The sequence below is a fragment of the Camelus bactrianus genome, chromosome 4 (assembly GCF_048773025.1).
Source record: "Camelus bactrianus isolate YW-2024 breed Bactrian camel chromosome 4, ASM4877302v1, whole genome shotgun sequence".
Classification (NCBI taxonomy): Eukaryota; Metazoa; Chordata; class Mammalia; order Artiodactyla; family Camelidae; genus Camelus; species Camelus bactrianus.
In genome coordinates, this window is record NC_133542.1 from 64,877,500 (window position 1) to 64,888,251 (window position 10,752).

The 10,752-nt window shown below is 44.9% G+C and overlaps 1 non-coding gene across 1 annotated transcript; it reads left to right on the plus strand.

Annotated features, from left to right (window-relative positions):
* The first annotated feature begins 2,214 nt into the window (after nt 1-2,214).
* LOC123615468 (U6 spliceosomal RNA) lies at nt 2,215-2,322 on the plus strand. Its single transcript, XR_006723047.1, has one exon. It is a non-coding gene; the product is annotated as a U6 spliceosomal RNA (small nuclear RNA).
* Nucleotides 2,323-10,752: the final 8,430 nt, after the last annotated feature.

Here is a 10,752-nt window from a genome sequence, read left to right on the forward strand (position 1 = left end):
CCAACTTTTCTCTGGGAATCCATTCTCAAGTCTCATATCCCCAAATCCAGAGAGTTCTACCCAGCATCTCGCCTCAAATCCTCTGGCCAGTCTCAGCTCCATGAGCCCACACAAAGTGGCTAAAAGCATTCTGGGGCCACACATCCCCTTTAGCCAAATCCTCCCGGTCCCTCCCTCTCTGCCCAAAGACCACCCTCCCCAACTCCCCACCCCAGCCCTGCCAGCCTGTGTAAGAGCTGGAAGACAGGAGCCCAGATGTCAACATTATGCAAATGGAAATCGATCACCACCAGACCCAGCGTCGGCACCTCCCCACTGCCTCTGGCCGTGATTTTCCGGCTCGATATTGTGGGTGACCCTCTGGGAAGATCACTCCATTCAAGCCACAGAGAGGAGGTGGGGGTCTGTGCTGGAGGGAGCTTCGCTGAACATCATCTTCACCCTCAGGATGAGGACCTGTCATCTTAGCGTTCCCCCTACACAGCTGGAGGTGCTGCATCCTCCCTCTGTGTTGCTTGTGAGTTTGACCAGCCAGCACCTCTCACCACCTGTCCCTTACCTGAGGCCCCTGATTGGCCAATGGTACCACACATGAGCCCTGGATCACCCAAGCAGGACCCAGGATGCAGGATGCAGCGGAGAGCTGGATGTACTGCTGACTCCTGTTCACTCACTGGCCATCTTAGTTAGGATGTAGCTCCCGGAGGCTGCTAAAGGGGTAAAGTTGGACAACCTGGCCATACAGGGAGAGCCAACACCTCATAAGAGCAAAGTTTGACAATTAGGAGAAGGGAGATGGTAGCAAAATTCTTCTGCCTTCCTCCCCTGGACAGATGGGAGATACGATACCTTCACACAGCCCTCTGCAGGGATCTGACGGAGCTGTGCCTTGAGCTGCACAAAGCTGGTCGACCCAGCGGCGTATGTCCTGAGATCTCCAGAACTCCTCCCTTGCCTCACTGCCCCAACCCCATTCTTGCTTCCTGGGACCGCCTTCTCCAAAAGCTGTAATACACGAGCTTCTGCCTAAGGTTCTGTTTTCTCGGAAACTTGAACTAATCAATCACATAGCCATGAGTTCTTATAAGGATTAAATTCTAGGCCTGCAAGAACCTTAGGCTTCAACTCATCCACTCCCACTTGCCAGGCTCACTAGGGAGTCTCCTTAAGTCCAACTTTTCTGACTCAAAGGACTATCATGGGACAACCTCGGCCCCAGTCTGCTTCCTCAGAAGGGCATAAGATGGGGCACTGCTTGCTAACAGGGTAGCATCAGGGACTCCCTGACTGTAAGAATCCTTGAAGTGGTCCCCAGAGCAGCACAGCTCAGAAGCAAGGGGCAAGACCCCCATCAGGCAGGTGCAAGAATCTCCCTGTGCCACAAGAGCCAGTATCTCTTATAGCAACTAGGGCTCTCTGAAAGGGACATGCTTGGTCATGGGTGTCTTTGGGGCAGCTGTACCAGGAGGTCCCAGAGCTTGGCAGTGCACAGGGCAACCATTCTGCCAGTTTGGATCACAGATGAGGTGACATGGCTTTTACCTGCAGCAGGGGTGGGGGCTTCTCAATTCAGCAAACACTCTCCTGATTCTGCAACTTCCAAATCATAGCAGTGGCAGCAGCTCCTGTGGCAGCCCAGTTCTGTGTGTGGTTTTGGGAGATGCTCCTGAAATTTCAACCTAGAATCTGTTTCTTCACTGCTCCCAACGGTTCTGTAAGTAATGTAATACTCCACAGTAAGACCGCTAGGGATTTTGCACCTGAACCCCAACCAATACAAATACAAACAACTCTCCCAATTCCCTTATTCAGACATGGTAAATCAAGACCCAGAAAAGGCAAGGAACTTAGCCAAGTTCACCTGAGGGTTGGTGTGTTAGACCTTCTTAGTCTAACCCTGTGCTCTTCTCACATGACTCCAGTGGCAGAGAGGAGGTAAACACTGGGAAACATTGCAGCAAGAACCAGGGCTTACTTCAGACAATGAGTCCGTTGGTCTGGAGGCATCTTTTCTTAATTTAGAAAAGTTGTATATGTTGGCACTGAGTGCTCCAAGGAAGATGTTAGGTCAGAAGCCATTTCCTCCTCCCAGAAATCCACTGCCAGCCCCCAGGTTACCTGTCTGGGAAGCTCTGAAGTTAACTGGAAATAAAATAGGGCATTGTTAGAAAAAACAGTGAAAGTTCGACACAGCATTTAAATACAATAAATACAGTGTTCACTTTGGCAGCATGTACACTAGAAATGGAACTATATAAAGAAGATTAGCATTACCCCATGTGCAAAGATGACACACAAATTTGAGAAGCATTCCATATTTTTTAAAAGTTGTGGTCTATATACACAACGGAATACTACTCAGCCATAAAAAAGAATGAAATAATGCCATTTGCAGCAACATAGATGGAACTGGAGATTGTCATCCGAAGTGAAGTAAGTAAGAAAGAGAAAGAAAAATACCACATGATATCATTTACATGTAGAATCTAAAAAAAAAGACATAAATGAACTTATTTACAAAACAGAAACAGACTCACAGATATAGAAAACAAACTTATGGTTAACAGGGGTTAAGGGGGTTGAGGGATAAATTGGAAGCTCGGGATTTGCAGATACTAACTGTTATATATAAAATAGATAGACAACAAGGTCCTACTGTATAGAACAGGGAACTATATTAAATATCTTGTAATAGCCTATAACAAAAAAAGAATTTGAAAAAAATGCACATACACATATATTTATATATATAACTGAACCACTATGCAACACACCAGAAATTAACACAACATGGTAAACCAACTATACTTCAATAAAAATAAATAATAAATTAATTAATATAATAAATACAAATTCTAGGAGATGCATGCTCCCAACATGAACCAGATTTGTCAATATTAAAAATCATCTCAGTAAAGATAAAAAAAAGTGGCTGCCTCTGGTGAGTTTAATTGTAGGAGCTCTGTTGCTTTTCTTTTCCAATTATTTTCTTTTTCAATCATATCGTTTCATTTTTAAAGCAGATACAAGTATTCTTTTTATTAAACAAGATTTAATTATTAAAACAGTAACGTATGTAAATGATTATATGTTTATTATACATTAAATATAATAAATATACATATCTATGTACTTTAAATACGTTAAATATATATTTTGATATATAATATATCATATTTTGTTAAATATACACTAATATATGTTTGGAGAGTCCTGAGTTCATAACAAAGGCTAGTTATGTAAGCTAGTAAATTTGGCTTTATGAAATACTGATTTTAGAAAAATACCTGCTATGGCCGTCTACTCCTTTACTCCTGAATTAAAATCTTGAGGATTCAAAAAAACATTTTCTCTCATGCCAACTATATCTCTTTTTTCTTGCCAGCTCTGGTTTACAACATGATGTCTTTTTTTTTTTTTTCACTTGCATTCTCCTTTGTTGTATTATTTTTGCAAGACTTGGCAGAGTGCTTGTGTGGTGGCCTTTCCATAGATTATTATGATGGTAAAGGCACATTTTTCTGGGTCTGTTCTAGGGACCTCTGCATTAAATAGATCTCTTCTGTCCCACAAATTTTGAAAATTTGGAGTATAACTGTCAAGCTCCCATATCACAAAATATGGCAAGCAAAGCTGCAATTGCAGAGGGATTCCTGTGCATTCAGGCAGGAGAGGGCACACTTACCTACTCTCATCACTACAGTCCCCATAACAACTGCCCCTGTGCTCTGGAATTCTCAAGACTGAGACTGAAGTTGGTATTCAAGGCCCTCCTGGAAGTAGGGCGTCCTCATGGCCTCTGAAGTCTGGCCCCACCTACTTTTGAAAATTAACTCTTGCTACGCCCCATCACACATCTAAATCCAGCCAAGTGCACCTTCCCTATGTGTTCCTACACTGTACCTTTACTTGCTTCATTCTCTCCTCTCGAAGGCCGTCTCCTGATCACTCACATGTCCAACTCCTCAAGATGAACTACTATAATAAAGAATAGCCAATAAGGTAAGCTGTTACTAGGTGCATGAAGTTTCCTGCAGGGATTTTAAAGTAATGAGCATTTCCTGAATGACTAACATATATTAAGTCCTTTGCACCCATTTCCATTTAATCTGCACAACGGCCCTACAAGACCCAGCGCAAGAAAATGAGTTAACAGAATTAAGTGAGTTGCCCAAGGTCCCCCAGCTAATAAAGAATGAGGGCAGCTATGAACCAGGCAGCTCATAACCAGAGTCAGACTCTCCACTATGACATCATACCAGGTTCTGGAGAGGCAGTAGGTACATTGCAAATAATTGTCTTCACAGAAAAAGGATATAAGCACTTCAGTTAAACATAGAGTTACTCCATGAGCCATTCCACCCATAGATATACATCCAAGAGGAATGAAAATGGCCACACAGAAACTTATATAAGAATGTCTATATATGCATCATTAACAACAGCCCAAAAGGTGGAAACAATAAAATTGTCCACCCACAGACAAATGTATAGATAAATGGATAAATATCCATACAGTGGAATATTATGCAGCCACGAAAATGAATGAAGTAAGGATGCCTGCTCCAACATGGCAAAACCTCAGGAACATGACACTCAGTGGAAGAAGCCAGGCACTGAAGCCCACTGCAAGATGGTGACAGTGAGGAAAGCTCTGTGTGTGTACATGTAGGAGATCGGGGGTATAAGGAAATCTCTGGATCTTCTGCTCTATTTTGCTATGATCTTAAAACTGCACTAAAAACTAAGTCTATTTTTTAAAAAAGGTCACTGTGTTAGGGCTGCTGTAACCAAATACCACAACCTGGGTGGCTTAAACAGCAGAAATGCACTTTCTCACAGTTCTGGAGGTTAGAAGTTCCACATCAAGGTGCCACAGGGCCTCTCTCCTTGGCTTGTAGACAGTCATGCGCTCTCTGTGTCTTCACACACTCTTCCCTCTGCATGCCTCTGTGTCTTAATTGCTTCTTAGAAGGGCACCAATCATATTGGGTTAGGCCCCACCCTGTAACCTCAATTTAACTTAACTTCCCCTTTAATGGCTCTGTCTCCAAAAACAGTCGCACTCTGATGTACAGGGTGTTAAGACTTCAACATACAAATTTTAAAGGACACAATTCAGCTGTAAGGCATGTATTATATGATTCCTTTTATGTGGACTATCCAGAATAGATGAATGTAATGAGAGAAAACAGATCAGTGGTTGCTGGGGCTCGGGGGTGGGGGGGGAGGAAATGGGGAGTGATTACTTAATGGGACAAGTTCCCTTTCGGGGTGACAGAATGTTCTGAAACCAGAGAGAGGAGAGATTGCACAGCGTTGTGGCTGCACCGAACGCCACTGAATCGTACGTGTCAAATGATTAATTGTATGTTACATGAATTTCACCTAGAGTATTTTTGAAAAGCTTATATATATATAAACCTAGGTATCTCACACAGTTCCCACCTCCCCCTCTCCCTCCCCGCCTGGCTTTGAGGTCTCTGCAGCTCTGAGTTTTCCTAAGTATGACATAAGATTAAGTCAAGTTTGCCAAAGAAAGAGGGAGAAAATGATCCCAACTTCAGGAGAACATAAATGAAAACAACCCTCCAAGCAGAGTAGCAATCCAAGGAACCAACTGCTGCGCGACTGAGACCGGCCAGGTGTGAGGTTTATGCCTTTGTTCTGGGCCCCCCTCCAGCGCTTGCTGGGGGCCCTGTGAATGCTGTTGGCTGAGAGCTGCTTCCCAGACTTGGCCTGAGGATGGGGAGTCAGAAGAACAGGGCAGCTAAATTGAGAAACATCAAGAGGCTGTATTATGCCTCCCCCGCCTATAGCCAGGGCCGCACCTCTTCTCAGGAGCCTCTGTGCCCCTGCCCCCCAGATGCCTCTGGCTCCATAGAGTCGTGGCTTTCCTCAACCCCAGGACTTCCCATGATGCATCCAGTCTGTCTCTTTACCGTGTCCCAGTCAGGACTGGGAGAGCAGGAACAGGTCTCCTTCCATCACAGACCACCATTAACCAGCACAGGACCTGAAACAAAAGAGATGCTCAGCTGAAGTCGGTGAAAGGAAGACAGGGAGAAATGAAGGAAAGAGGAAGGCATTTAATAGGAAGGCGATGGCATGGTTAGAAACAGTCCATTTGATCTCGAGATCCAATCATCCCAGCTCTCTGTCTCCAAAAGACCAAGGAAAACAGTGTTCTGGAAAAGACTCAGACAAGCACAGGCTTTGAAGACCATGAATTATACACGGCTGTCCTTACTCCCTGTCAAGACCAGACCAGCAGCATTCACAGCACACACAGCGTCACCCGCCATCTTGGAAACCGAAGCAGCTTCTCTCAGACCCTGGGCATGACTATGGGGTTAATTCATCCTGGGCTCCCGGACAACATCCATCACTTGAGGTGCAAGGAGATCTGACAGTCACAAACCGCTGCTTCCGACAGACAAGAGCTCAACACACACACACAGGGGGTTATTATTCAGTCATAAAAAGTACAAACGTATTAATTGAAGTATAGTTGGTTTACAATGTTGTGTTAATTTCTGGTGTACAGCTTAGTGATTCAGTTATACATATATATATTCCTTTTCATATTCTTTTTTATTATAGGCTATTACAAGGTATTGAATATAGTTCCCTCTGCTATACGGTAAGACCTTGCTGTTTATCTTTTTTATATGTAGTAGTTAGTATCTGCAAAGCCTGAACTCCCAATTTATCCCTCCACCGCCCACCTTTCCCCTCTGGTAACTGTAAGTTTGTTTTCTATGTCTGTGAGGTCTGTTTCTGTACAAAAAAACAAAAAAATTCATGAGTGGAGTTTCAGTGGAATAAACTAAGAGAGGATTTTAAACAAAACCTTTAACATCTGTATTTGTCTATCTCCTGTCTTCGATTGTCATCTTTCTTAGGCATTAGGAGAGTCTAACTGTGATATTGAAAATGTATATCCCACATCTGAACTTCAACCTGAGGGCAAATTGCCCCAATCCTATGCTCCCCACCACTGGAATGTAGCCTTTTTTGAAACTATGTGATGTAGGGGATGTTAAATATCAGAAGAATTGAAATTAAAATTAAAGGAGTCAGTGCAGGTGACTCCCTCCCAGAAGACAGACCTTTTGGGATTGTTCTGGACGGAACTTTACTCTTGGTCCTCCAGAGTACATAGAAATGAAACAGAAACAGAAAAAGTTTGTCAGCCTCTGGGTAGCCGAGCAATGAGAAAGTTTAAATTTAGAGGACATGACATAATAGTTTAAAAATACACGGAGGGATGGCAACACCTCGAACAATGGGATAAAGTAGGTCAGGGCCATTCACGGTGGTGAGAGGAGGCTGTTTCTGGGTCTGGCAAAAAGGGAGCTGGTGTTGGGTAAGAGAATGGCTGGTACTTTCCGTTGCTTAGTGTACAGAATTATAATAGTTCAGAGTATCGTTCTTCATCCATAATAGTGGCAAAGTAATAAGAAGGAAGGAAGGAGAAAAGGAAGAGAGAAAGAGAAGGATGGAGGGAGGGAGGGAAGAAGGGAGGGAAGTACCAAGTGAGGAAAAATCACAAATGGGCTCCTTTCAACGGGGAGATGAAAAATATAAAAGGGTACTTGGGAAAAGTGGGCTGATACTCAATGTGAAGTATTGATCAGAGGGAACCTGTGGATTACGAGGATGAAAAAGCATCAGGGTAGCTAGGGAAAAAAAAAAACAAAGCAGTAGTTGGTAAATTCAGGAGAAACTCTACAGACCACTCAGCTCTTGTTGAGGCAGAGAGATGAAACCAGGAGGAAAAACAGGCAGAACTGGCGAAGTAGTTACTTTTTTTTTTTAATCTCAAGAGGAAAGCCCATTTGGGAAAAACAAAAATCTCCATCCAAGCCACCTGTGAATATTCCATTCCCTGATGCCCTGAAAATAGAAAACCCACTGGGTGCTAGTGACATATCATCAGAGGAAGGACGTGTAGAAATGAAGAAACAGTAAATGCACATGTATTCGTTTCCTCTCATCTCTTTAACAAACGACCATGAATTTAGTGACTTCAAACCACACACATGTATTTATTGCCTTGCAATTCTGGGGGTGAGACGTCTGAAGCGGGTCTCACGGGGCTAAAATCAAAGAGTTTGCAGGGCAGTGTCCCTTCTGGATGCTGTAGAGGAGAGTCTGTGTCCTGGCCTTTTCCAGCTCCCAGAGGCCACCTGCATCCCTCGGCCTCTTCCTCCATCCTCAAAACCAGCAGCCCAGCATCTCTGCATCTCTCTAACTCTAGCTTCTCCTGTGCCTCCGTCTTCCACTTTTAAGTACCCTGTGATTCTCCTGGGGCTATCTGGATAATCTTCCTCTTTTAAGGACATCTGAACAACAATGTTGTGGGGGGAGGCAGGTACAGCTCAGTGGTAGAGCACGTGCTTAGCATGCACAAGGTCCTGGGTTCAATCCCCAGGACCCCCATTAAAAAATGTTAATTCCACCTGCAGTCTTAATTCCTCTGTGCTATGTAATATATGTAATCTGGGGATTAGGACATGTGTATCTTTGGGGGAAGCTTTTATTCTGCTTCCCAGAGGGGGAACCACCATCCTAGAAAAGGTCCGAAGCAAAGTTTGGAAGGGGCTGTGCCCAGACCATAAATGAAACATAGGAAAGATTATGACTTGTGGCCACAGTGAGCCTCCAGCCTAAGGAAAGATTTACCTTCCAAGTCTTGTCAACCTGTTGTTTCTCCTCCCAGTTCTAGCTGGATTCTGTGTTGAGTGATAAATCATGTAGCCATATATCCAAGTCGCCTAGCCAGGCTGACTTATCAGCATCGCTGCCCAGGGAGCAAATCTCAGACTTCCTCAGGCAAGTCTGGAGAGGAGCAAATGCTGGCCGTCCTGGGGCTCCACACAGGGAGCAAGTGGGGAAGCTCACAGCTTACATAACTCCCCTGTCCTTACCAGCATCCCGGAAGGATGGACCCCGGCAGAGGTGGAGCGAGGACCAGCAGCCAACAGGAGGCTTTATTATTAGATCCATCCTAAAGATGGAAAAACTGAAGCCTAGAGGTTAAATGACCTGTCCATCATCACTAGGAGAGTAAGCAGTGGAAATGGGATATGGACCCCGATCTGTCTGACCCCCAAAGCTTAGCTGTTCACTCAGGAAGTATGGGAACCCCATTGTATGGGATAACAGGTACACAGATAGAAGCCCCAGCGTCTATTTTCAATGGATTCAGTTTTAAGAGGAGCCTGGCATTTATTCGCTTAGACACAGCCGCAGGGATGTTGGTAGATCAGAAAGCCTGAGACGTTGTAGGCGTTCACAGGAAGGATGACTAATCCTGCCTTGTTGGCCAGGGACTGTTTATAAGAAGGGACACCTAAGTCGAGTCATCAGAATTAGATGGGCGCTGTCCTGGCGAAGAGACCAGTAACACACAAAACTTAGGAGATGTCAGAGTCAGCTGTGTTTTCCTCCAGGTCCCAGGCTGCTGGAGCAGCCTCTGTCTGTCTGGGACACTGTCAGTCAGAACCGCAGAGACACGGGGACGATCTTGGGAAACCGTGTGCTGGCTCCTGCAGTTTCTTCCTCGAAGTCACACACATCACTTCTCCTCCACTTATTGGCCAGAGGAAGTCACATGGCCAATCCTGATGGAAATGGGGGACGACCAGGGAGGGATCACATACATAAGCAAGTCAGGATGTAATCTATCACACAAAGTGCGCCAGGATTGGGGGATGAGCTTCAAGCCTGCCTTTCCCACAACCACCTATGCCCACATAGGATTTGATCTTTCTTTCCCAGAGGTACAAAGCCATCGAAGGGAGGGAAAACTTGAGTGTCCATGACAGGGCGTCAGGTGGACCAATTCCTGGCCGTGGGAAGCAGCATTCCCTCCCCAGGTTGCTTCATAATAAACGAACAATAAACATTCCACCGGAATCTTTAAACGGATAGAGGAGTTTAATTATAAGAATTTAATTTTCAGAAGCAAAAGCTGCTTTTATACAATTACAGTGAGGCAACTTTTAATTAACTTTGGAAACTTTCTTTTGCTTGGAAAACCTAATTAAAAATACTTAGGGAACTATTAACATAATACAAGATTCAGGAAGGGGGCTGGAAATAATACTGGGACTGTGTGGGAAAGAGACAGAGGAAAGGGGTCGCTGGGGAGTTAGGGTCACCTAAGATTCCCACAGCACTCACCAGTTTTTGTGGCTGCCGGACTCTGGGGTCACCCGGGAGAGCTCTGTGGCACTCCCCTAAGGAGTGGAGTCTGGCACGTTCTGCCTGTTCTTTCGTCTACACTTTGGGACGTCCCCATATCTGATATACGGAATATAGAGGAGGCGGTGAGTGGTTAGATTTGAGGGTCAGAAGAAATTTCAGCAAGTGACATGATACTGTAAAACATCAGGCTTTCCTGGGGGCAGGCAGCTGAGTGCATGTCTGTTAGCTTTGTGACTTACCTGCCCCCAGTGTGTGCCCAGGGGAGGAGAGTAAGGTGTCAACCGTGTGGTCAGCATCACCAGGGAGCATGTGTGACAGGATATAGATTCTCGGGCTCTGCCTCGTATCTACTGAATCTGAAAGGGTATTTGAACATCATGCCCAGGCGATTTCTGTACACGTTCAAGTCTGAGAAGCACTAGAACTTGGCAGGGTGAGCCCCAGGTGTGATCTGCCAATGATCTGCTTCGGAATCCCTTGGGGAGTCTATTTAGAGAAGGGATCCCCAGACCTGACCCCAAACCTTGTGAATGAGAA